This window comes from Geotrypetes seraphini, chromosome 6 (genome assembly GCF_902459505.1).
Source record: "Geotrypetes seraphini chromosome 6, aGeoSer1.1, whole genome shotgun sequence".
Lineage (NCBI taxonomy): Eukaryota > Metazoa > Chordata > Amphibia > Gymnophiona > Dermophiidae > Geotrypetes > Geotrypetes seraphini.
Window position 1 is genome coordinate 113,503,846 of NC_047089.1, and position 27,785 is coordinate 113,531,630.

General features: G+C 44.2%; 1 protein-coding gene across 1 annotated transcript in view; it reads left to right on the forward strand.

The window, feature by feature from the left end:
- Nucleotides 1-27,785, forward strand: part of HERC2 (HECT and RLD domain containing E3 ubiquitin protein ligase 2) — a 3,346,202-nt gene that overhangs the window by 2,229,300 nt on the left and 1,089,117 nt on the right. The gene's annotated exons all lie outside the window — the stretch shown is intronic.

Consider the following 27,785-nt stretch of genomic DNA (forward strand, 5'->3'; position numbering starts at 1 on the left):
ACTCAATCAACCCTTATCTCCTTCAGATATCAGTGCGACCATTGGTGGACTACATACAGGCAAGGCCCCGGGAGGTGATGGCCTCCCTTTGGGCTTTTATAAAACCTTTCAAACCACATTGATACCATTACTCCTTCGACTTTACACTGACTTTATGACGAAGGGCTCGAGTGGAGGAACTTTTGCTGAAGCGGATATAGTGGTTTTTCCTAAGCCCGGGCGTGATCCCTTGCTCCCTAAAAATTATAGACCAATTTTGTTGCTCAATTATGACTGTAAAATTTATGCTAAAATACTTGCAGATAGGCTTGCTAAGGTTCTTTCCTTTGCTTATACATCCTACTCAATGTGGCTTTGTCAAGGGACGACTTACAGCTGATAATTCTAGAGTACTCTGCCATGTATTACAGGCTGCCAGTCATGTTTCCATCCCTCAATGTGTGATGTTATTAGATGCCGAAAAGGCTTTTGATTATGTGGAATGGAAATATTTGTTTCATACCCTACACTGGTTCCAATTGGGTGATGTCTTCATTGATATTGTACGCCTATTGTACTCTAGTCCTAGGGCAAGGTTGAATGTGGATGGTCACTTCTCCTCTTACTTCTCTATAACCAGGGGAACTCGTCAGGGGTGTCCCCTATCGCCCCTCCTGTTCAACCTGGCCCTGGAGCCCTTATTGTGACGTTTGGCTACCTCAGCCGCTATTCAGGGTATAAAGGTTGGCCCCAGAGAGGTGCATCTGTCCGCTTTTGCGGATGATGTGCTTCTCTATGTATCCAATCCAGAAGTCACTCTGCCGGCCGTGCTTACACTTCTCTCTGGTTTTGGCACTTTGTCAGGATATACTATCAACTGGGATAAGACTGAGGTACTCCCTCTGAATGCGCATTGTACTCAGGCAATGATATCCCCTTTTGGCCTTACGTGGTGTCCCCATGATCTTAAATATCTGGGCATTCGTTTTTGTAACACCTGACGAGACACAATAGATCTGAATGTTACGAACCTCTTGACCAAGATCCAAACACTATGTAACCAATGGTCCCCCTTGCATTTGACGTGGTGGGGTAGATTAGAGTCCATACGCATGATGATGACTCCTCAAATATTATATGTTTTACAAATGCTCCCTCTTCTGTTCCCCCTACTTTCTTTAAAAAATTAGATAGAATTCTTGTACAATTTTTGTGGAAAGGGAAGCCACCTCGCATTGCACTATCTACTCTAAAGAAGCCTTGGCACATGGGAGGAGTTAATTTCCCCCATTTCTCTCTCTACGCCTACGCGGCGTTAATACGTGGCGTTAGCAAATGGCTTTTGCCCCCAGATAGTCCTGATCTACCTTACTGGGGCGAACTTGAGAGAGATCTGGTGACTCCCTATTCTTTGGACAGGATTTGTTTTTCTTTGGGGACTCCCTGTTTCAGGGAATGGGTGACTCTTTCTATATCTTCTTCTTCCACACTGTAGATGATCCTGTTGATCTGCCACAAATCTCTCCATTCCACAGGGTCATTAGCAGGTGTGAGAATTAGTGATGATAAAAATTGGTTCCAGGTGTGTTGGCTGAAAAAAACAAACCCATGCTGTTTGAAACTTTGGTGCCAGGAAAATGGATATGCAAGTCATATGAATATGTGGAACCTATAGCAGTGCTTTTCCTCATATAACTAAAGGTAAATCTTTATAGAGTAATAATTGTTAGGCATCTCTGTTATAAAAAGGGAACAGTGTTTGTTCTTCTGTTCATTCTAGCTGTTATTTTGAGATTGTGCTGTGACATATTCTCCCACAAGCAAGCTATTCAGGAAGGACGGACTCCACCTCATCAGAGATGGAACAAGGCTACTTGCAAACAATATCAAGAGAGAAGTTGAGAATTTTTAAACTAGGAAGAAGGGGAAAGCCAACAGTCGAATGAGAGAGAGAGTCAATGGTTTGGGAACTGGTATACCCAGAGGATACCATGCAGGACCACAAGTAAGACAGATTGAAAGGGACACAAGAGGGAAGGAAATGCAAGAAAGGAACAGGTTGTAAACTCAAGTGTATGTACACGAATGCAAGGAGCCTAAGAAATAAGATGGGTGAATTAGAAGCTATGGCACAAAAAGATAATGTTGACATCACCAGCATCACAAACATGGTGGACTGAGGAAAACGCCTGGAACACTGTGCTACCGGGATACAAACTATACCGCAGAGACAGAGTGGCTCCAAAAGGTGGAGGCATTGCTGATATTGCTTATGTTGCAGCCTTTACTACTATCACATCTTTTCTTTTGCCGGGGGTGGTCTCTATAATTGTCCTTCGTACATACACCACCCCCACCGCATTTAAACTAGAAGGTGGGGGTGGTGTATGTACGAAGGACAATTATAGAGACCACCCCCGGCAAAATAAAAGATGTGATAGTAGTAAAGGCTGCAACATAAGCAATATCAGCAACTCATTTCTTAGTATTGCAACGGAAAGTGAAACGACACAAAAATCCATACGAAAAAGGAGATTATCGCTGAAAAATAGCTGGAAAGCGATGACCACAAATGCTCGCAGTCTAAGCAACAAAGTTCATGATCTGCAAGCCCTGATATTAGAGGCAGATCTAGATATTGTTGCTATCACAGAGACATGGTTCAGTGAATCACATGGATGGGATGCAAACATACCGGGATATAATCTTTTTAGGAAGGACAGAGATGGTCATAAAGGTGAGGAGTAGCTCTCTATGTAAAGATAAATATCCAAGCGACCGAAATGCAAGGGACCTGGGGGAGAGGAAGAAGCGATATGGATGCTCTGAAAAGAGAGAAATGGAACTTCTATCTACGTGGGTGTAAGTCTACAGACCTCCGACTCAATCGCAGCAATTGATAAGGATCTGATTGTGGGATATCCAAAAGTTTGGAAGGAAAGAGGAGGTTTGCTGTTGGGAGATTTCAACCTGCCGGATGCGGACTGGAATGTTCCGTCTGCGAATCGGAAAGAAGTAGGGAGATTGTGGATGCCTTTCAAGAGGCTCTGCTCAGACAAATGGTGACGAACCCACAAGGGAAAAAGCGATATTGTATCTGGTCCTCACAATGGAGAGAGTAACTCTAATGTTCGAGTGGGTGCTCACCTGGGTATTAGCGATCATCAACGGTTTTGGTTTGAGTAGTAACGGCTAAAGTGGGAGAGCGGCCGGCCACGATACTTAAAGTCCTAGATTTCAAACGTACGGACTTTAATGCAATGGAAAGTACCTGAATGAAAGAGCTGTTAGGATGGGAGGACATAGAGAAGTGGAAAGACCAGTGGTCTAAGCTGAAAGGAGCAAATAAAAAATGGCTAACGGACCTTTATGTGAAGAAAAATCAATAATAAACAAGAGAAAAAGGAAGCCGATATGGGTCTCCAACCTAGTGGCTGAGAAAATAAAGGCGAAAGGAGAGTTGGCGTTCATGAAATATAAAAAAACCCAAGAAGAGGATAGGCAGAAAGGACTACAGGGTGAAATTGAAAGAAGCCAAGAAGAAATAACGTTTGGCGAAGGCACAGGCGGAAGAAACAAATGGCTAAAAATGTAAAAAAGGGAGATAAAAATTTTTTCAGATATATTAGTGAAAGGAGGAAGATAAAAAATGGAATTGCTAGGCTAAAAGATGCTGGAACAAATATGTGGAGAGTGATGAGGAGAAAGCAAATGTGCTAAACAAATACTTCTGTTCTGTGTTCACAGAAGAAAAATCCTGGAGAAGGACCGAGATTGTCCGGCAAAGTTACACGAGAAAATGGGAGTAGATTCTGCGCCGTTCACGGAGGAGGGTGTTATGAGCAACTTGAAAAACTGAAGGTGGACAAAGCGATGGGACCATGACGGGATCCATCCCAGATACTAAGGGAACTCAGAGAGGTTCTGGCGAGTCCTATTAAAGACTTGTTCAACAAATCTCTGGAGACGGGGAGTGATTCCTGGGGATTGGAGGAGAGCGGATGTGGTCCCTATTCATTAAAAGTGGTCACAAGGATGAAGCAGGAAACTACAGGCTGGTGAGCCTCACTTCAGTTGTTGGAGAAAATAATGGAAGTGTTGCTGAAAGAAAGGATAGTATATTTTCTTGAATCTAATGGTTACAGGATCCGAGGCAACATGGCTTTACAAAAGGGTAAAATCGTGCCAAACGAACCTGATTGAATTTTTTGATTGGGTGACCAGAGAGCTGGATCGAGGACATATGCTAGATGTAATTTACTTGAATTTCAGCAAAGCCTTTGATACAGCTCCTCATAGGAGGCTGTTGAACAAACTTGAAGGGCTGAAGTTAGGACCCAAAGTGGTGAACTGGGTCAGAAACTGCTGTCGGACAGACGCCAGAGGAGTGGTGGTTAATGGAAGTCGCTCGAAGGATGGAAAGGGACTAGTGGAGTCCCTCAGGGTTCAGTGCTGGGGCCAATCCTGTTCAATATGTATGTAAGTGACATTGCTGAAGGGTTAGAAGGAAAAGTGTGCCTTTTTGCAGATGATACCAGATTTGTAACAGAGTAGACACCGATAGAGGGAGTGGAAATATGAAAAAGGATCTGCAAAAGTTAGAGGAATGGTCTAATGCCTGGCAACTAAAATTCAATGAAAAGAAATGCAGAGTAATGCATTTGGGGATTAATAATAGGAAGGAACCGTATATGCTGGGAGGAGAGAAGCTGATATGCACGGACGGGGAGAGGACCTTGGGTGATAGTGTCCGAAGATCTAAAAGGCGAAAAAACAGTGTGACAAGGCAGTGGCTGCTGCCAGAAGGATGCTGGGCTGTATAAAGAGAGGTGTAGTCAGTAGAAGGAAGAAGGTGTTGATGCCCCTGTACAGGTCATTGGTGAGGCCCCACTTGGAGTATTGTGTTCAGTTTTGGAGACCGTATCTGGCGAAGACATAAGAAGACATAAGAAGACTTGAGGTGGTCCAGAGGAGGGCGACGAAAATGATAGAGAGGCTTGCACCAGAAGACGTATGAGGAGAGACTGGAAGCCCTGAATATGTATACCCTAGAGGAATAGGAGAGACAGGGGAGATATGATTCAGACGTTCAAATACTTAAAGGGTATTAACGTAGAAACAAAAATATTTTCCAGAGAAAGGAAAAATGGTAAAACCAGAGGACATAATTTGAGGTTGAGGGGTGGTAGATTCAGGGCAATGTTTAGGAAATTCTACTTTACGGAGAGGGTGGTGGATGCCTGGAATGCGCTCCCGAGAGAGGTGGTGGAGAGTAAAACTGTGAATGAGTTCAAAGAAGCGTGGGCTGAACACAGAAGATTTAGAATCAGAAAATAATATTAAAGATTGAACTAGGCCAGTTACTGGGCAGACTTGTACGGTCTGTGTCTGTGCATGGCCGTTTGGAGGAGGATGGGCAGGGGAGGGCTTCAATGGCTGGGAGGGTGTAGATGGGCGGGGTAAGTCTTAACAGAGATTTTGGCAGTTGGAACCCAAGCACAGTACCGGGGGAAAGCGAAATAGCTAAGAAGAAAAAAAAAAAATTTAAATTGAATCAGGTTGGGGCAGACTGGATGGACCATTCGGGTCTTTATCTGCCGTCATCTACTATGTTACTATGTTACATTTATGTCAAAGAGGGAATTGAATTACTGGAGAGAACACACCACAACTGACGGATAAGTTAGAATCTCTATGGGTCAAAATTCTGGGAACAAATGGACTGGAAACAAAGATTGGCATCTACTACCGACCCCCAGAGCAGTCTGAAGAAATTAATGGGGAAATGACAGACGAGATTAAATGCAACTGCAAGGGAGGCAATGCAGTTATCATGGGTGACTTCAACTATCCAGGGATAGACTGAAACCTTGGCACCCTCCAGCTGTACTACTGTAAGTGATTACTTCCTGTAACAATTTGTCAAGGAAAATACAAGAGGAAATGCAATTCTGGGACTAATTCTAAATGAACTGTGAGGTACAAGGTGTAGAAGTAGAAGAGATGCTGGGAAGCAGCGATCACAATATGATCTGCTTCAACCTGGATGCAGGTTAGAAACATTGGTCCAAAACGATGGCCATGGTGCTGAACTTTCGAAAAGGGAATTACGAAGGGATGAGACTCATGGTGAGGAAGAAGATTAAGAAAAGGGTAAGCACTATAAAAATGCTAGAGCAAGCTTGGTCCCTTTTTAAGGACACAGTCACCGATGCACAAAATCTATATATACCGCTTATCAACAAAGGATCCAAGAAGAAAAAGAACAAAGAACCGGTGTGGCTCACTTTAGAGGTGAAGGAAACGATCAGAGACAAGAAAACTTTGTTTAAGGAATGGAAAAGGTTAAAAATGGATGAAAACTGGATTAAGCACAAACATTATTGCAGGTGCCATAAGGCGATAAAAGGGGCCAAAAAAGACTATGAGTAAAACATAGCCAAGGAGGCAAAACCCTCAAGCCGTTCTTTTGATATATTAAGGGGAAACAACCCGCGAAGGAAGCGGTGGGAACGTTGAATGACCATGGAATAAAGGGAGTGCTAAAAGAGGACAAAGCCATCGCCGACAAACTGACACGTGTTTTACGTCTGGGTTTACAGAAGAGGATATGCGCAACATACCAGAAGTTGACAAGCTATACCTAGAAAATGAAGACAGGAAACTGAAAGGGTTGATGGTCAGTCTAGAAGAGGTATGCAAGCAGATTGGTAGGCTTAAGAGCGATAAATCCCCGGGACCGGATGGCATCCTTCCGAGGGCCATCAAGGAATGTAAAGGGACTATAGCTTAAATGCTTCATCTAATAGCCAATCTTCGATCAAATCGGGAAAAGATTCCGGAAGACTGGAAGGTGGCAAACGTTACGCCGATCTTCAAGAAAGGTTTGAGGGGAGATCCGGGAAACTACAGTCTGACCTCGGTACCGGGAAAGATGGTAGAGACACTGATAAAGGACCGCATCATTGATCACCTTGATAGACACGATATGATGAGGACTAGCCAGCACGGTTTCAGTAAAGGTAGATCTTGCCTGACGAACTTGCTGCACTTCTTTGAGGGTGTATACAGGCTGATAGACAAGGGCGCAACATTGTATATCTGAATTTTTGGAAGGAGTTTGACAAAGTTCCATATGAACGACTACTTAGGAAAATTGCGAGCCATGGAATTGAGGGTGAAATATGTGGATTAAAAACTGGCTGGAGCATAGGAAACAGAGAGTGAGGGTAAATGGACAATTCTCAGACTGGAAGAGAGTCCCAGCGGGGTGTTGCAGGGCTCGATGTTTGGACCTGTGCTCTTCAGCATCTTTATAAATGATCTGGACATTGGTACGACGAGTGAGGTGATTAAATTTGTAGATGATACGAAGTATATTCAGAGTAGTGAAGACACAGGGGGATTGCGAAGATTCTGTAGCGTGACATAATCAAGCTCGAGAAATGGCATTGACAAATGAGATTCAACGTAGATAAGTGCAAAGTGATGCATGTTGGGAACAAAAATCTCATGCACGAATATAGGATGTCCAGGGCGGTACTTGGAGAGACCTCCCAGGAAAGGGAATTGGGAGTTCTGATCAACAAGTCCATGAAGCCATCTGCACATTGCACTGTGTCGGCAAAAAGGGCAATCAGAATGCTAGGAATGATAAAGAAGGGGATCACAAACAGATCGGAGAAAGTTATCATGCCGCTGTACCGGGCCATGTTGTGCCCTCACCTGGAGTACTGAATCCAGCGCTGGTTGCCCTACATGAAGAAGGACACAGTACTACTCAAAAGGGTCCAGGGGGGCGTGGCCATGCAGTGAGCGGGGAAGCTGTGTTTTCCGGAGCTCCATAGCTTTCCCTCCCTTTCTGCTTATTTTGAACTAACATCTGCCTCGATCCTAGACCCGATTTTAGCTCCGTGGGGTTGGAGAAGTTCTATGGACAAGTTTGTCTGCAAAAACAGAGCTGCTATGACAACAAAAAGTGGCAAAAAGGACGGGACACGTGGTAAGGCCCAGGCTTCTAGTGAGGAGAAAATGGTGGAATTCAAGCGGGGAGCCTGACTCTGCTAGTGAGCCGCTGGTGGCGAAAATCACAGAGGCTGTGGTGCTCGTGCTGGGCACGCGGCTGGATAAGGTGAATGAGAGTCTTACGACTTTGTCCACGGCGGTGCATGAGTTCCATGCCCGGATAGCTGAGGTGGAACAGAGGGTGGGCTCAGCGGAAGACTCCCTGACTGCTGTTCAGACGGAACTGGCCACCCTGCGCTGCAAAGTGTCTGCATGCGAGGACAAAATTGATGACCTGGAAAACCGAACTCGTCGGAATAACCTGCGCTTGGTGGGTATCCCTGAGGTGGTGCCTGATGTTACTCTAGCTGCAGTCCTGGAGAAATGGCTTTCGACTGAACTTTTGGACACTGCTGCTTTGGGCCCTGTGAGGATTGAACGGGCCCATCGGTTGGGCCAGAAACAGGATGGAGCTGCTAGACCGCATATTGTTATCTTACGCTTGCTTAACTTTGACATCAAAGACCAGCTTATGAAATCGTATCGGAAAAAGAAGGATCTTACTTTCCAAAATCAGAAAATCCTTATTTTCCAGGACTACTCCGCTCAGGTGGCCTCACTCCGGCAGGGATTTTCCCCTGTGTGCAAGAAGTTGATGGACAGGAATGTGTGATTCACTTTACAGTTCCCGGCAAGACTGGGTGTGCTTTACAACGGCCAGCCTCATGTGTTTAACACGTGCGAGGCGGCTCAAGCCCAGCTGCAGCAGTGGTTTCCGTCGCAGGAAGGCCCGGCCTGATTTGTTCTTCTGGCTACAGCCTGCCTTGCAACTGTTTATTGATCCCCTGGTTCCTTTGTTTTTCGGGACCCTGTGTTGGAGGGTCTTGAGACCAGGGTGACCTGCCTGTGGTATAGCGATGGTCTTTCTACCACCTGTGACTTTTTGGGATGTTGTTCCTGGACCGTGATGCTTCTGGATTCTAACTAAGTTGCTTTCTATGTTGTTCTTATTCTGTTATATGTTATCTGGTTCTTTAATTTCTGGGTCTGCTGCATTGAGTGGGGGGGTGCTACTGGCATGGGGACCCCCTCAGTTAGCCTGGTTTGATGGATGGATGACTGTACATGGGAGGGGGGCTTGAGGGTGGGGGGAGGAGCAGGGGTGGGTGGGTTGGGGTGGTTGGGTTTCTGGGGTGGAGAGTGGATAGCCATGTGTTTTGGGTGAGTGTGCTTGTGTGGTGTGTCTGTTGGGGTGAGGGCTGGGCCCCCTGGCAGAGGCTTTTGCTTATTCTGCATGGATTTCTTTCTCTGCTGGGCCTCTGACCTCTAAGAGGGGAATTCGTTGTATATCCTGGAATGTTTCCGGGATTAACTCACCTGTTAAACGGACTAAGATTATTCAGAGTCTGGCCCGTCATAAGGCTGACATTGTTGGGTTGCAGGAGACTAAACTTTCTGCGCTCAAGCATGATAAGTTGAAACGTTCCTGGGTTGGACAATGCTATTCTGCCTCCTTGTCTAAAGCTAAGGCAGGAGTGGCTCTTCTTATTCATAAATCTGTTCCCTTTACTAAGACCAGGCTTATATCTGATCCTGAGGGGAGATATATGTTGGTTCAGGGTCTACTTTGCCAGAAGCAGGTTCTCGTGGCTTCTATTTATACTCCTAATGTGGTGCAGCGTTCCTTTTTTCAGAGGCTTTTGGGTATTCTTTTGCCTCTGCAGTCTGTGCCCAGGGAACACGTGGTCCTGTTGGGGGACTTTAACTCAGTTATGGTCCCTAGTGTGGATTGCTCAGGGGGGTCGTCGCGCATATCCTCTAGGTCAGATAACAGTCTGCCGGCTTTCTTGCAGGCTCTTGACCTGGTGGACGTGTGGCGTACCTTGCACCCCAGGGATAGAGATTTCACTCACATCTCTAAGGTACATCTTACTTCCTCAAGGATTGATTATATCTTCCTGTCTCGTTCATCTTTCCACTGTGTTTTCTGAGGCTAGTATTGGGGTCTAGAGAGTTGCGCGGGGACAGAAATCCCACCCGTCCCCGCCAAAGTCCCACCCGTCCCCACCCGTCCCCGTGAGGACTCCCACCCGTCCCCACCCGTCCCCGCGAGGAATCCCTCCGTCCCCACCCGTCCCCGCGAGGAATCCCCTACGTCCCCGCCTGTCCCTATAAACTACAGAAATAGTTATTTCATTTAATTATGCTACTGAATTAAAGGCTCTGGTAGAAACCCATTTAAAAATAAGCAAAAAGACTTTATTAATTTGGAAATATTAATTGGGAAGAATACATACTTTGTAAACGGGTTTCTACCAGAGCCTCTAATGTTTATAAATTTTTATCAACACAACTAATATACTACTTTATCCTTAAGCAAAAAAAAAAAATAATAATAATTTTTTTCCTTCCTTTATTGCCTGGTTTCTGCTTTCTTCATGTTCTCATTCAATTCCTTCCATCCACTGCCTCTCTTCTCTCTGTGTCTTCCATTTGCTCTGTTACTGTGCCTCTCCCTTTCTCCCCCCTCCCAAATTGGTCTGGCACCCATCTTTTTTCCCTCCGCTCCCCCCATAGTCTGGCACCTCTGTCTTCTTCCCTGCCAGCGTCTTCTTCCCATTCCCTCTTCCCCATTTCCTTTCAGTGTCCTTCTCCCCCACCATCTTTCCCATGTCCTGTCAGGCAGCATCCTTCTCCCCTCTCTGCCTTCCCCATGTCCTTTCAGCGGCCTTCTCCCCCCTCTGTCTTCCCCATGTCCTTTCAGTGGCATTCTCCACCCCTTTGTCTTCCCCAGTGCTTTCAGGGTCCTTCCCCCCCCCTTCCTCCTGTTTACCCCATGTCCTTTCAGCGTTCTTTTCCACCCCTTTGTCTTCCCCAGTACTTTCAGCGGCCTTCTCCCCCCTTAAGCGTCTTTTCTTCTCCACTCCACCTTTCCTCCCTCCCTGCCTCCACCTTTGTGGCGCTTTTGCACCCGACCGACAACAGAACAGGCCCGGTCGGACAAATCTCCCTGTCCTGTAGCCGCGAATCTAAATTACCTTCTTACAGCAGCTGGAGTAGTGAAGCTGCTGTAAGAGGTAATTTAGATTCGCGGCTACAGGGCAGGGAGATTTGTCGGCCGGGCCTGTTTGTCGGTCGATCGGGGGATCTGACCGGCTGTGCACATTCTCCGGGGCGATCCGCCCCCTCCCCCCCTCTTTCGTACGCCATTGCCTTCTTCCTACCTGCCCTGCAGCACACAGCCGACCGGAAGTCTTCCTGATGTCAGCGCTGACGTCGGAGGAAGGGAGGGCTTTGCTTAAGCCCTCCTCCGACGTCAGCGCTGACATCGGGAAGATTTCCGTTCGGATGTGTGCTGCGACAGGGCAGGTAAGGAGAAGGAGACTACCCTCGCGGCTCGACCAACCCCGCTGCGATCCAACCCCGCAGGAACCCCGCGACCCTCGGAGGCGTCCCCACGGGATCCCCGCGACCCTAGGGGGCGTCCCCACGGGAACCCCGTGACCCAAAGGGGGAACCCGCGGGATCCCCGCGGGTCCCGCGGGATTCCCGTCATCCCCGTTCCCGTGCAGCTCTCTATTGGGGTCTTGGCTGTCTCCGATCATGCACCTATATGGTTGGACTTGATGTTGGGGGTCTATTGGGAGGGGGAGATGGAGATTCCCATTAGTTCTCTATCATGATCCTGAGTTTTCCCCCTTTCTTATGCAGCAGTGGCAGAATTTTGTTTCCTTTAACGCAGGGCATGCAGAGGACGGTGTGCTTTTTTGAAGTACAGCAAAAGCGGTGCTTAGGGGGGCTATCATAGAATATAGCTCTCGGAAACTAAGATTTTGGCTAGTAAGATATTGGAGTTGGAGAGGAAGGGTAAGCTTAGTCATGGTCTGTTTCTCCGTTCCCCAACACAGCAACATCGGCATGATTTATATACTGTCCAGACGGCTTATAATTCCCTCTTGCATGAACGGGCACGGGACTCCCTGTTTTATTCTAAATACAAATTCCATCGGTTTGGTAATCGGCCGGGCCGATTGCTCGCCAACCTGACCAAAGGCTGGAGGGGCCCTTCTCTGATTTCCTCTTTACGCTCGGTGACGGGTCAAATTGTAACCCAACAGTCGCAGCTTGAGGCTCTTTTTGAGCAATACTATCACAAACTTTATACGGCGGAAGTGGTCGCTAAGGATCAGATGATTGCGGATTTCCTTGACTCTTTGGGGTTACCGACTTTGCCTGCTGATGCTGTTGAGGTTCTGAACCTTCCTATCTCTAGGGAGGAGGTTCAATGAGTAGTTAAGAGGCTCCCGCTTGGTAAATCACCGGGACCCGATGGATACAGTGGTGAGTTTTTCAGGATTCTTTGCGGCTATATTGTTGACCCGCTCTGCCATTACTATTGTCAGGTTATAGCCCAGGGTTATTTTCCTGTCGAGGCCAATCAGGCTCTCATCACTGTACTGCCTAAGCCAGGCAAGAATCATAGCTTGGTCGAATCGTACCACCCTATTTCCCTCATTAATGTTGACTTAAAAATTTTGGCTAAATTGTTGACTGACCGTTTGGCTCCTTATCTGCCAACTTTGGTGAAGGATGACCAAGTTGCTTTTGTGCATGGTAGGCAGGCGGGCCATAACGTTCGAAAATTATTGCTGGTTATGGCACATTGTGACTCTCATCGACTCTCTTCTCTGGTTATTAGTTTTGACTCGGAGAAGGCTTTCGATCGGGTCGAATGGGCGTTCCTCTTCCCCTTATTAACTAGATATGGGCTCTCAGGATTCTTTCTGAAAGCCATTTGCGCATTATACTCTAACCCAGCTGCGGCGGTTTTGGTCAATGGCTGTTCTTCTATGGTGTTTCGGTTGGGCAGGGGGACTAGGCAGGGTTGTCCGTTTTCTACGCTTTTATATATTTTGTTTTTAGAGCTCTTGTTGATTTGGCTTCGATAATATCCGGACTTGACGGGGGTAGAGGTAGGGGGTTCGTCGATTCGTTGTTTGGCCTTCGCGGATGATATCATGATGATACTAACTAGGCTGGAAAGAGCCCTAGCCCCCTTATTGGACTTGTTTGGTAGTTTTGGTGAACTCTCTGGTCTAAAACTTAATGTTTCTAAGTCAGAGGCTATGGCCCTCTATCTTGATATAGCTGTTGTGTGGCCTGATTTCCCCTTGAAGGCGACGCCTTTCCAGGTCAAATATTTGGGAGTCTCTATTCCTTTGTCTTTGGGCAAGCTCTATGAGCTTAATGTTGGGCCTTTACTTAAGAAAACGTTCGAGCTCCTTCGTCTCTGGGGAGCCCTCCCTATCTCATTGTCGGGGCGTATTTATCTTTATAATATGATGTTAGTACCCCGTTGGTTGTATCTTTTCCAGACCTTACCTATTTGGTTGAAGCGCTGTGATTTGGACACTCTGTATAAGGCGCTCCGTGTGTTTTTGTGGAATGGACGACGGCCTTGTATTCCTCTTCATGTGCTCATGCTGCCTGTCTCTACGGGTGGATTTGGCCTGCTTGATCTTCAGATTTACAACTTAGCTTGCGGGGTGCGAGTCCTCCGCTATTGGTGTCTAGAGAGTTCCGTAGCCCTGAATTATTCCTTGGAGCGGGATCTGCTGGGGCCCTTAGTGGGGTTATATGTTCTTCATGCTCCATCCGTACGCCTGCCTTTGGCCCTCCGGACGCAGGTTATTTGGGCTTATATGAGGTGGGGTTAGAAACTCTTGTGTAAAAAGTTCTCAGTTAATTTTAGTATGACTCCTTTTCTTCCCCTTGTTGGGAATTTGGATTTTGTACCGGGGACGGAGACTCGTACCTTTCGGGTCTGGCATGCTTGGGGTATCAAACGGGGGTGGGGTACCTTCTGCATGAAAGGGGGCAGCTGCTTACTCCGTCGGAACTAATGTCGCTGTATCACCTCGACTCGGTTGACTTGTTTGGGTACTCCCAGGTTCGCCATTAGGTTTCTACCTTGCCCACCTCGGCAGTTACGGCGGATATTTCCGACCGCTTGGGCTTGAGTTTGGCATTGTGGGACCCTAGGTTGTGCTACTATACCTCTGCTCTTCTGTCTCGCTGTCCTGATACTCAGGCATATAGCTTGGCTCAGGCCTGGAGCCGAGATTTACACCTTGATCTTGAGCCGGTGGTATTTTCCCATGGATTTGCATGTATTGCGACTGTCTCTTGGAGTATGATACATAGGGAACAAGAGTATAAGTTTCTGCATGGAGCGTTCATTTCCCCATTGCGAGCTTTTAGAGCGGGCTTTGCTAACAGAGATACCTGCCCCAAATGTAATTGTGTTGGAGCCACATTGGGGCATATGTTCTGGGCTTGTCCTCGCATTCAGCTGTTTTGGTCACGGGTGTGGACTTACCTTAGCTCTTTCCTATTGTCCTTGTCGGCGTGCTCTCCGCTACTTGCCCTTTTTTATGTGGTTGGTGGTCTGGGAGCCATGCCGGGTGGACACCGTATATTCGTGCAAAAGGTTTTCTTAATGGCTAAGAAGGCGATCTTGTTGTGTTGGCGGGGGCCTGCTACTCCATCCGTGGCCCAATGGCAACGGTATTTGTTTGAGATGGTAGTTTGGTGCGTACAGCAGTATCGGGCAGGGTGCCGCGTAGCTGGGACCGTTTCCAGGAGATTTGGGAGGCTTACTGGACAGCCCTACCGCACCATTTGCGAAGTCTCCTTCTCAACTCATAGAGTGGGATGTACAGCCTCTTTCCTTTCTTTCCTTTCTCTCTTTTCCTTTTTCTGTTTTCTTTCCCATTTTTCTTCTGTCCTTTTTTGTCCTTTTTGCTCTCTTTTTCTTTTTCTTGTCTCCTCTCTTATGGTGTTGATAGTGTACACACTCACTATTGAGTTTTGTGCTTTGTGTAGTCGGCTTGTTTCTCTTTTTCTCTGTTTCCAATCTTTTCTTTTAGTGCTATCCACTCAGGGATGGGTGGGGGATTGGGAGGGCATGCTGGGTTTATGCGGGGAAAAACAATGTGTGAGCACTGGTCCTGTTTTGCATGGGGTTTGTTTCGCATTTCTTGGTGTTTTCTTTGTTCTTTTGGAATGCTGATGTATTCTGCATTTCTGTGATACTGTTGAATGCATATTTTTTAATGTATTTACCTTTTGCTCAATAAAGAGATTTCCAAAAAAAAAAAAAAAAAAGGGTCCAAAGAAGAGCGACTAAAATGGTTAAGGGGAGATTGGAGAAGGTGGGCCTTTTCTCCCTTGAAAAGAGGAGGCTGCGAGGGGACATGATTGAAACATTCAAAATATTGAAGGGAATAGACTTAGTAGAGAAGTGGAGTGTGTGGCGCAGTGGTTGGATCTACAGCCTCAGCACCCTGGGGTTGTGGGTTCAAACCCCGCGCTGCTCCTTGTGACCCTGGGCAAGTCACTTAATCTTCCATAGCCCCAGGTACGTTAGCTAGATTGTGAGCCCACCGGGACAGAGAGGGAAAATGCTTGAGTACCTGATTGTAAAACCGCTTAGATAACCTTGATAGGCGGTATATAAAATCCTAATAAACTTGAGAAAGACAGACTGTTTACCCTCTCCAAGGTAGGGAGAATGAGAGGACACTCTCTAAAGTTGAAAGGTTACAAGTGTTCTGATTCTACAACTAGACCTTAGCAGTGTGTTTGATCTAGTAGACCATGAAATAATGCTACTATGCCTAGACGCAATGGGGCTCTTGGGAAAAGTAAAGAAATGGTTCCTAACAAACAGATCATAACGAGTAGCCAGCGATGGGAATTATTCTAACCCATGGAAAAACTTATAATTATATTTCTGCTAATCCTCATGTTCCATCTACTTTATCAGAAGCTCTTATAGTAGTGTTTCCAAAGCCAGATTGGAATCCTATAGAAATTAAAAATCATTGCCCAATTTCTTTAATAAATGTTGAAGCCAAGTTATGTGTCAAAGTGTTAGCTGTTCATTTGTCATCCATATTACCAAAACTAATTCATCCAGACCAAATAGGCTTTCTTCTAGATATTCTAGTTCTAATACTCAACTTTTGTGTCACATGCTGTTACCTGCCAAGCAGTCTGCAGATCCTATGGCAGCTTTGTTTTTAGATGCCGAAAAGGCCTTTGATAGGGTCAAATGGCCTTATCTGTTTGATGTTATGCATTGGTTTGGATTTCCACTATCTTTTGTTAACATGGTACATACTTTGTATTATCAACCATCAGTGCGATTTTGGCTTAACCTGGTTATATCTCAGTCATTTGATTTATCTAGAGGTAGGTGTCCCATTCCCCTGCTCCTTTTCGATCTTGCTTTGGAACCCCCAGTCTTTATTGATTCATGGTACTAAAATTAAATCTCAGGATGTCAAAACATCATCTCTATGCTGATGATATGGTTCTTTATATTTTGGATGCTTCCAATTCTATTCTCCATTTGAAGGATCTTATTACTGAATTGGCTCTTATTTCTGGCTATAAAATCAATGGGGAGAAGTCTGATATCTTGCCTTTGAATGGTCACTGCTTACAACAGAATGTCTTATACTTTACTTTTAATTGGATTTCTTCCCATGTCAAATATTTTGGGCTTTTCTTCTCTATGGATTGAAAAGGATTAGGTCCTAATTCCTGCCCCATACTTTCTCTGTCATTTGGAAGCCAGATGCATCTGGGGACATATCTTAAAGGCAAGAGAAAATCTCCAAAACATGTCCGCTTTATTGTCAGCTTTACACCTCTTTTATATCATTTAACATGAATTAGTGTTGTCAGCATGTGTCAGCATGTGACGTAAATGCAAACCATATATGGACACAGGTCACATGAAACTTTAAAGAAATAACAAGCATTTTTACTATCTAAAGACTGAAGTCCAGAGGGTGCCTTTTTCTTATCTAAAGCTGCTTGCAAATATAGCTTATGAAAACAATTGAATTCACTTCACAACAAGATAAGAACACATCTTTTCAAACATAAATGTCCTTGCAGTATTTCAGAGAAGGAAAAACAAACAGGGTCTGGTTTTCTTAGACGTGTCCCTTCAATCCCCTCTTATGTCATGAAAATGACATCATAAATGCACAGCATGAGCTTGGAGGGAGAGATACTCTAGATATGTCTCTCGAGGAGGGGTTTTAGAAGCTGTAATACGAATAACACAGTACATGAGCAGGCAAAAACAAGAGTGCAGATAATAATAGAGATTATAACAATAAAAAGGTCTTTTACTCAACCCTGCATTCAACTAAAGTGCTGATCCCAAGAATTAGATAAACCAGAATTACATTTGAGCTCAGCAAAGAGGTCTGCTAATTTCTGAATGGCCATAGTAGGACCTGTATTGTCAGGAATAAAAGTGCAACACCATAAAGTACTGGGAAGAATTTTACAGAATTCTCAGCTAAAATCATATCCAGGGCCATACGATTTTGAAAACCATCTGAGAAGTGGAGCCTAATTGATCAGCAATACCTTGCAAGGCGTCCCTAGAATAGTTCACAAAGCGTTGCTGATTATAATAAATTTTATTAATCCAATCAACATTCTTATTAATAGTAACAAAGGGAATAAGGAACTCAAACCCAGCCTTAACCTGAGCTCGGGCCTTAAATTCATCTGGGACCCCTCTTTGGACCCCTATAGCATCTACGTATACATGCGATCAGATTTATATTGAGACAGAAAAGAGGAAAAACCATGTGAACAGGAAGGATGCCTTTCAGAAAGAATATGCAGGAGCATGGTAACCTTAGCTAAAGTGCACTGGCCTATCCACTGGCTGGGTAGCTTGACACGGAGCCAGTAAATATCACCTAGGGTGAAAATCTGATGCTGCAACAATGGGGCATACCTATGAGCCAAGACAGAACAATAACCTGGGGGTAAATTACCTACAAAACTACCCTGTGTCAGATTAAAAACATGACATGTGTAATTACCCTTATAGATGGTAACGGCAATATCAAGCTTTTTCTGTCCAGGCAGCAAAAGGTATTTAGAACACCACAGTGCACAAAGGGGATAGGTAAAATTAGAGGAGGTAGATAGATCCCGTAAGAAAAACTGATGGGTCGGATAGCTAGACCCACCCTTAAACCACATGCCCATAATGTACATACCTTCATCAGTAGGTCTAGGGCAGTCAATAGTAAGAGAAAGCTTAATAATTTGTGCAGGAACACTTTTCCTATAACAGTTTCCAACCTTATGAAGGGTCCTATGAATAAGCAGTGATTTACCATTTTGGTCCACTTTTTTTTTTCAGAGTACTTTCTGGTTTATAAACCCAGTCAGTATCAATATTCCACCCTACCGCTCTCCAGAATGCACACTTATCCCCCCAACGTGAGTCAGTAACACATATATATACATATGTCTTTAGTTTTTTAGGAATCTCTGAGGACCAATGGCACAGCCTTGGGATATCAATTGATGAACAGTCCACAATGTCACAATACTCAAAAATGAAGGTGGCAACTTGCACACTGCTGGAAATATACCAAAGGTAGTATACTGTCTGTCTTTCTGGATTCCAATTGAAGGACAGCCTTTGCGAGGGAGTAGTCCAGCTTGACGTCGTGTTCGCAAAGAGGTGCTGGGGGTGCTGTTTACAGCAGGAGTGTCATTTACAGATGGGTATGGGCAGAAAGTGTTGTGGACCCAGAACACATCATCCCTGTAGACCCAATTAGAAATGATCCATACAGGAAGAAAAACTAGCAGCAGCGTTGCCAGTAAGAGAATGATAAAGTTGGTAGAATGCTGCAATGAGATCATCATGTTGTTCCACTGGAGGAAGTGAAATCTGCACAAGGAAGACTTGCTTCTGGGGTTTTAGGTTAATCCTCTTCAAGCGACTTGCCCTCTTCAAGCGACTTGCGTGGATCCAAACAGGAAACTCCTCAGTGAGTGCAGCGGGCCTGGTCACAGCGATCGCAGTAGTGGGAAGGCCAAAGGGGAAATCTGTCTGCTTCCGATCCTTCGAAAGCTTCTGGACGATAACTTTATCACCAGGCTGGAAAAAATGGGTAGGAATCTGTGGAGAGAAAGGAGAAGTGCAAGACACGTTTCTTTGAACAAGCCCTAATATTTCAATGAGCTTTTCGGCGTATTCCTCCTGTATCAAGGGAAGATCACTACTCTCAACTATTGAGGGTTTGTCTAACCATGGGGCGGGGAAAGGTCATCCCATGAGAATCTCAAAGGGAGAGCAGCCAGATGTCTGTGCATACAGAAAGAGATACACCGGGAAAAGAGTCCAAATATCATTCAGCAGCGGTACTCCAATGTGATCCAAATAAGAGATAGAAAACAAGAGAGAAACCATGTTGCCTGTACTGAATGTGGCAACATGTGACGATACCAATACATTTATTTGGTATAGCTATGGCAAAAGAGAGACAATATTCAGTTACTTAAGGTTCTTAATTGAACAATCCAAAAAGATATGTTTTTGTGTGCTGCATATAACTATTATGACACTTCAGAGAGACCATACTGATGTACTGAATGTATTCAGAAATATATACTGAATAGATCATATGTAGGGAACACCACGAAATAAATGCTGTATAAAGTAAAGCTTTTTCTTAAACATATAACCCCTAACTAAACTATATTCAGAATATGAAAGCTATAAGTAAAAGAACATTGTGCAGTTAGACTAGTAAGAAGTGGAAACAGAGCTCTAGAAATGGCCAATGTTATGTATCCTGGGGTACCCACTAAACTAAAGCAAGTAGACATGACACAGACAAAACATAAAGTTTTAAGCGTGAAGCTATTATTCCATCTGTCAAGTGTGCAGGGCTGAATTTAACTCTGCAAATAAACACATTGATATAAAAAAAACCAAAACTACAAATAATGTATATCATAACCATCTCATATTCGGAAAAAGGCATAAAGCCAATGTCTCTTTGGAGCGTCTCTATCTCTGCAGTGATAAAGAGGACCCTTGGAAAACATTAGAAATATCTGTGCCAAAACTGATCTGGGATGGCTATGTATACATACGAACTACTGCTAAGAAAGAGAAAAAACATTTTAAATTAGCAACATCCTAATTTCAGCTAAAACAATAGAAAGGAATTGTATTTTCCAATTTGTTTTCAATTCACAAACGTGCTAGCTGTAGCTATCGAGCTATATATCTGTATCAAGGAGCAAAAGGTCAAGAATGAAAATATCACTAGCAAGAAGTTAAAATGTCGAGCGAGCACTACGATAATCAATACCATGATATTGGGCAATGAATAAGGGAGAGCCAGGGTTTCTCCTCTTTGCACCAAAGTCCGTCCAAAAGGGCGGCTTTGGGCACCCGCCAAACGTCAGGCATCAAGTTCAGAGGGGGGTAACAAAGGACTGAAGCTGTGAAAAAAGAGAGGAAGATAATCCTGTTCACCCTTGAGACCCAGGAGCCCATTTAAAAGAAGGGCTTGGACATCGTGAAAAGTGTGAAGGGTAGTGGGGTGACCAAGGGTCAGAGGAGTAACCATCTCTACCACAATAGCACATGCATCCAGGGCTCTCAAGCAGGCAAACATGCCATGAACTTGAACAGGAATGACTATAGAAAAAAAGGCAACAGAGCGTAACTTACCGCCCGTATTCTCCCTTCATGGTGTTACAATAGTCCCAAACAAAGAGATAAAACATATGGGCATAAGCAGGAAGACCCAGACCTGGGCTAGAAACCAAAGCACATCTCAAATGTCCAACATTTCATGAGTCCATCTGATAAGAGCAGTCATTTCAGAAACCAGTGTCTGTCTCAGAATCTAGTCATAGAAGGAACAATCAGAGATCCATTGGCGGCAGTAACCAATCATATAAGCATGTCTTTCTTGGTAGCTGGGCGGGGCAGACCCAGAACAGCAGCAATGCTGGAAGTGCAGAGTTTCCTCTGCCATGAGACAGGACAAAACCCAGGTATTTAACTTCAGATTTACACCAGTGCAGTTTATTTTGTGACACCGTGTGACCACACACAGACAACCATTGGAAAAGGTGCAAACTATCAGCCTGACAGGTCTCCTGAATTATGGAACACAAAAAGAGGTACAGGATGAGGACAGGACAATGGAGAACAGGGGAGTCAACATAGTCCTGGGGCATTCCACACCAGGTATACTGTTGCTTAAAGGTGAAGGCAAAAAGGGGCTGAAAAACCTCACCAACAGGGACTAAAAAAAACTTTCTTTAGGACAATGACATAAAAAAAAAACATTGGCTGCCGGTGGAATGGAGAAGAGGAAGAAAGAAATATCAAGGACAATAGGTGCAATGAGAATTACCAAAACATTAACAGCCTTAAAGTCTAGGACGAAGCGGGGGATGCCATCAGCTTTGACAACAAGAGCGATGGGCGTATTGTAAGAAGAGATGGTGGTTTTGATAATGCCAGAGGAAAGAAAAGTGACAAGCAGTGGAATCATGATTCTCACCGTACTACCTGATAAAAACAAGAATGAGTAACTTCAAAGAAGCACAGAACTAGTATGGTAGTCAAAGTGCATTTGTGCTTTATTTAATTCAGACTGCCAAATAGAAAAAATGAGGCTTACAGTCAGAAAGAGAAAACCAGAATCGCATTCCTTAAGGTCAGTAACTAGGTGTCCAAATAAGCACAGAGAAAATTTACAACTGGCTAATCTTCTAAAAATAAAATTTTGCCAGCACAGAACACAAAGGAAGCAGCCGTAGAAGAAACGCACAAAATAAGTCAGGATCAAACTATTGTATGTTCAAAAGGAAGACAAGAAACAGTTCTTGTGTACAAACTACAAGGGAAAGATCTTAGACTGATTCGAACAGCGCTTGCAATTCATTCCACATAACAGCATATCCTACCTCAGTGTTAAACATATAAACAGTGCAAACGTATACGGGAAAGGATTGGTGACACAGAGAGATGTGAGCTGAAGGAAGAATGTCACACAGGCAACATAAGCCTTACAAGTCTCATCTGTCTAGGAGGGGGAGAATTCTAAGTGCCTTTATGACTCATTACAAAAACAATATAACAATGCAAAAATATTTGCTTACCTTACCTTATAAGCGAGGTACAGTAATAAGAGACAATAAAATCTTATACTCTATAAAATTTTTTAACCTCACAAATGACAGAGTGGGCAGGGGGTTCTATAAATAATGTCATTCTTCCCGAAAGAATGGCAGCTGCTTATATTCACGAGGGGCGCTTACCGAAAGTACCCCGAGATTTTTCCCAAAAAACTCCGTAATAGAACCCAAAGCTTGAACTTAAAATAAAGGGTGGGAACAATACCAGTGAGTATTAAAGAACAGAAAAAATTCAGAAATACTCACAAAATATTGGTGATGTCATCTGCCCATCCCGGGCGGGCCCCCAACTTAAAAGGATTAGGTCCCAATTCCTGCCCCATACTTTCTCTGTCATTTGGAAGCCAGATGCATCTGGGGACATATCTTAAAGACAAGAAATTATCTCCGAAACATGTCTGCTTTATTGTCAGCTTTACACCTTTTATATCATTTTACATGAATCAGTGTTGTCAGCATGTGACGTAAATGCAAACCATATATGGACACAGGTCACATGAAACTTTAAAGAAATAACAAGCATTTTTACTATCTAAAGACTGAAGTCCAGAGGGTGCCTTTTTCTTATCTAAAGCTGCTTGCAAATATGGCCTATGAAAACAATTGAATTCACTTCACAACAAGATAAGAACACATCTTTTCAAACATAAATGTCCTTGCAGTATTTCAGAGAAGGAAAAACAAACAGGATCTGGTTTTCTTACAGCTTTAAACAGCATATGGAAAACTACAAGACGTGTCCCTTCATGGATTTTGAGTCTACCATATTGTTGAATAGAGCTAGGGTACTGACTACCATTGAAGGATTGTTACAGAAATGGTCTCCATTGTTCCTCACCTGGTGGGGGAGAATGGAGACTATCAAAATGATGGTAACCCCTGTTATAAATTATACCTCTATGATGTTATTTTGCTGATTTGATTCTGCTTATTATAAGTTGTTGGAATCCAAAATAAGTCAATTTTTGTAGCGGAGTAAACCTCCTAGAGTTTTGAGGCAAAGTTTGCTAATTTGTTAATTTTCCTAACTTTTTTAGATACCATTGTGCTTTTCTTTTGTGGAATGGTTGGTATTGGTTTCAGCCTTCCACTGATTTGACTGTTCCTCGGTGGGTAGAGATAGAGGAATTATTGGTAGCTCCACTATTCTTTAAATCATTGCTCAGTTGTATTCTACCTGTTCGGATCAAATCTCATCCCATCTTGCTTGGTACAGTACAGGGTTTTTTTTAAAGTTAGATTTGATGTTTCATGTCCGTATTAAGGATACAATGCATCAATCTATCTGGCTCAATACCAATTTCCATATTGCACTTACCCCAATCTTTTGGCACTCTTGGAGGGCTAAAGATGTATTCTACTTGACTCAATTGTTGAATCGTACTTTGCTTACTTTCAAGAAGTGCAAACGCAGTTTCATTTGTCTGGCTTAGCTTCTTATCAATGGTTGCAATTACAGTAATGTTTGACTAAGAGTAAGTTATGTTTTTGTGTAGATCTCTGAGATTTATATAAATATATGGCTACTTTAGTTACAGAGCAACACTTATCCTCTCATATATATAAGGATCTTAATAAGTTTGATGATGTTATTCCTCAATTTTACATACTGTTTGGGAAACTGATGTTGCTGCTACTTTAACTCCATTACAGTGGGAGGAGTTCTGGACTAGTACTTTCAAAATATCTATGTCTGCTAATGTAGCACAGTCCTTATTTTTTCTTCAACATTGTGTACTGTGGATTCCAAGTAAACTATTTCATATTGTACATTTATCTTTTGATTTTTGTTGGCACTATAATTCTGAGAAAGAAACGCTATTTCATATGAATGTTCTAGTCTACATCCTTTTTAGTCATGAATGTGGGATGTTATCACTAATATTTTACATCGTACAGAGGAGCTCTCTCTGGTCATTGTCATTTGGAGAAGCACTGTACTGTATTCCTTAGGAATTGGAAAGTATATCATGATCTTCATATGGCCACTTGGTGGAATATAGTTTGTTTGACTCATAAATTTGAAATGGAAACTGCTTATTCAATTTCTCGCTTTAAATATGGACAATCTATGTGGGCCACTTTCAAATCTTATCTAATTAATGAAGATGTTTAGTATTTTAGACATATAGGCATAGATTCTGTAAACTGCATGTAAACTTAGGCGTGGTTTAGACGTCCCAATAGTGGAAGTGGCAATCAGCGATACTTAGGCGCAAGATAGGCATTCCCTAGACATCTCTATTGCGCTGAGCGCGTGTTAGACGCAGCTTTCTAAAACGTCATATAGACGTCCCTATGATATTATATATAAAAAGGTGTTTTTTACTGATTTATTATCATTATTTCAGGATTGTAAGCTTTCACATAATTAACCCAAAGTATAGGATCATTAAAAGGATAATAAAAACACAGTATACCATGTTTAAAAAGATATTTATAATATATTAGTTTCAGTGGGAGTTGATCTGGGAATATCAGTGTGTATATTGAAAAAATGTGACATGCTAACCTTCACTCTAATCTGCTGTGCTAGACAATGAACCATACAATTACAGTGGTGCCTCACACAACGAACTTAATTCGTTCCAGGAGCAAGTTTGTTATGCGAAAAGTTTGTTATGTGAAACGCGTTTTCCCATAACAATACATGTTAAAAAAAATAATTCGTTCTGTAGCATAAAATATGCTAAGATGACATAAAAAAAGATAAATTTTTGGTTATTATTTTTATTTAGATACATCTAAAAACATAATTGTTTTTTAAAACAACACACATTTTTTAAATTTAAAGACAGACTAAGTAGAGTCTAATTTTACAGTGAGAGAGGGCAGAGTCTCAGCGGCAAAAACTGGGACTTAACTGTTCATTTTTTTTTTTTTTTCTACCGTGTTTCCCCGATGATAAGGCAGGGCCATCAAATAAGACAGCCCCCCCTTTTTAGAAAAAAATGTAAAATAAGGCACCCCCCCGCAAATAAGCCACCCACCGATACCTGCGCTTACCCGAATCGGGTGGTACGGTGGGTGACTCCGTGTGGTCCCTGGCACCACCGACACGATCGGGGCAAGAGGGAGCTCAAGCCCTCTTGCCCCCCCGACTCCCCGACACGATCGGGGCAAGAGGGAGCTCAAGCCCTCTTGCCCCCCCGACTCCCCGACACGATCGGGGCAAGAGGGAGCTCAAGCCCTCTTGCCCCCCCGACTCCCCGACACGATCGGGGCAAAAGGGAGCCCAAGCCCTCTTGCCCCGCCGATTCCCCAACTCCCCGACAATATCGGGCCAGGAGGGAGCCCAAGTCCTCCTGGCCACGGCGACCCCCTAACCCCACCCTGCACTACATTACGGGCAGGAGGGATCCCAGGCCCTCCTGCCCTCGACGCAAACCCCCCTCCCCCCAACGACCGCCCCCCCCAAGAACCTCCGACCGCCCCCCCAGCCGACCCGCGACCCCCCTGGCCGACCCCCACGACACCCCCAACCCCCTTCCCCGTACCTTTCTGTAGTTGGCCGGACAGACGGGAGCCAAACCCGCCTGTCCGGCAGGCAGCCATCGACGGAATGAGGCCGGATTGGCCCATCCGTCCCAAAGCTCCGCCTACTGGTGGGGCCTAAGGCGCCTGGGCCAATCAGAATAGGCCCGGGAGCCTTAGGTCCCTCCTGGGGGCAGGGCCTGAGGCACATGGTCGGGTTGGGCCCATGGAGGACTTGGGCTCCCTCCTGGCCCGATATTGTGTGGGGAGTTGGGGAATCGGCGGGGCAAGAGGGCTTGGGCTCCTTTTTGCCCCGATCGTGTCGGGGAGTCGGGGGGGCAAGAGGAGAGAGGGCAGTTAAGCGCAGTGCCTGCGCGGAAGGATGCAGCTCGGGCGACTTCGTTGTGTGAAACGAAGTTCGTTGTACGGATCAAGACATAAAGTTCGTTGTGCGCAGCGTTCGCTGTGCGAGGCGTCCGTTATGCGAGGCACCACTGTATATCAATTCTGATGTGATTATACTGTTTCTTATCGGTAATGAATGGCAGTTAATTCTGCTAGGAGATAGAACACTGCTTTGTTATATCTTTTTTTCATCATGATTTCATAATTGTATACTTTAACATTATAAAAACTAAAAAAAATATAAGATTAGTTTTTGACTGAGAAGTACTGAATGGAAGTTGAACTCAAATTATCAGCATGGAAGGGGGGAAGCTTTAGTTTTATGCTACACAGAAAGTTATTATTAACTCCTATAAGAAGTGGAAAGCATAGGACTTTGAGCACTATATAGGCTTCTGATAGAAGTAGTTTAAGCTCCAGAAAGACTTTAGCAGGATAGGCAAAATCATCCAATGAGCTATCTCTAGGCTTCCCAGAGACGTTATTTCAGAGAGGTTTTTGTAGAAGTGATTCCTTGCTCTAAATAATACTCTCCTTGTCTTGAAACATTGCTACAATAAGCTCATTCTTCAAACAAATGGGAAATCCCATAACTTCAATTGGCCAAGCTTAAAAACAGAATAAAAAACAGAACAGACCTGAATGTGACTTCTAGTTCATAGCAAATGGAAGTAGCCAGCACCACAATGCTGACCTCATGTGACATCATCAAGGTGCACCTGGAAGATAGAATGCCACAAGTAAAAGACAGGCCAGGAGTTGAACTCAAAACCTCCAGAAGATTGGTACAGTACTTTTATTCATTGAGCTACAGCACCTTTCACTCCAGTGTCTCTGGCTCCACTGTCATATCATATCTTAGTGAAAAGCTAAGGTAAAATCTGCTTAGCTATCATCTCACAGTAAGTTGAGACAAGAGTGGTAGCTCAATGGTTTAAAGCACTGCTTTCACTGACCCAAACCCCTTATTCTCAAGTATGGTTCAATAAATGTGACATGGAGTCCAATAGTGCTGTTTTTATCAAATGCAAACTCAACTTTTGTAATGTATTGTGTCTAGTATTGCTAATGTGCTGTTTGAGATGAAAATTAGATGTGATTGGTCTGTATCTTGTAATTTTTATTAAAATGAGTACTGTATCATTTATACTATATACAGTCAAACCTCGGTTTGCGAGTGTTTTGCAAGACGAGCAAAACATTCGCAAAATTGGTGCCTCGGAAATCGAGTTTGACTCGGTTTATGAGAGCCACCCCCCCCCCCACGATTTGGCATCCCCCCACTTGTCGTCCCCCCCCCCACGATCCTGCATTCCCCCGAGCACTGCAACGACATCGCTTACCCCGATTGGACACTGGCACCAGCACTAATGCACAGGAGGTGCCGGTGCCCGAAGATCCTCCCTCTTCTGGCCTGGACTGGGCTGGGCGGTGCGACGGAGATCCTCCCTCTTCCATGTGCTGGGCTGAACTTGGCTTTGAGCCTTTGCGCATGCTCAAAGCCTTCTGGTCTCGCTCTCTCCGAGATTCTCAGGTTCAGAATAATGTTAAATTATTTTATGTATATAAACTTGTACAAAATAGTTCTTTTTACAAATACCTCCACCCAAAGGTGGCAGAGTGGGATTTGAACTTACAACCTTTATATGTTTCCTGTGTGGTTTTCTCAGATATATAATTTAAGCAGGAAATCCATCTCCTAATTTGGTGGAGCCAATGCACAAAGCCTGGCAGCCCGTCCTTTATTCTCTGGTCCTGGGATCTCTTTCACTCTCTGGTTTCCTGTGTCTGTTTGTAGAACGCCTCAAATTGCTGCTGCTTGAGCTCTGTCATGTCCTAGTTAAGCGCGTAGATCTCCG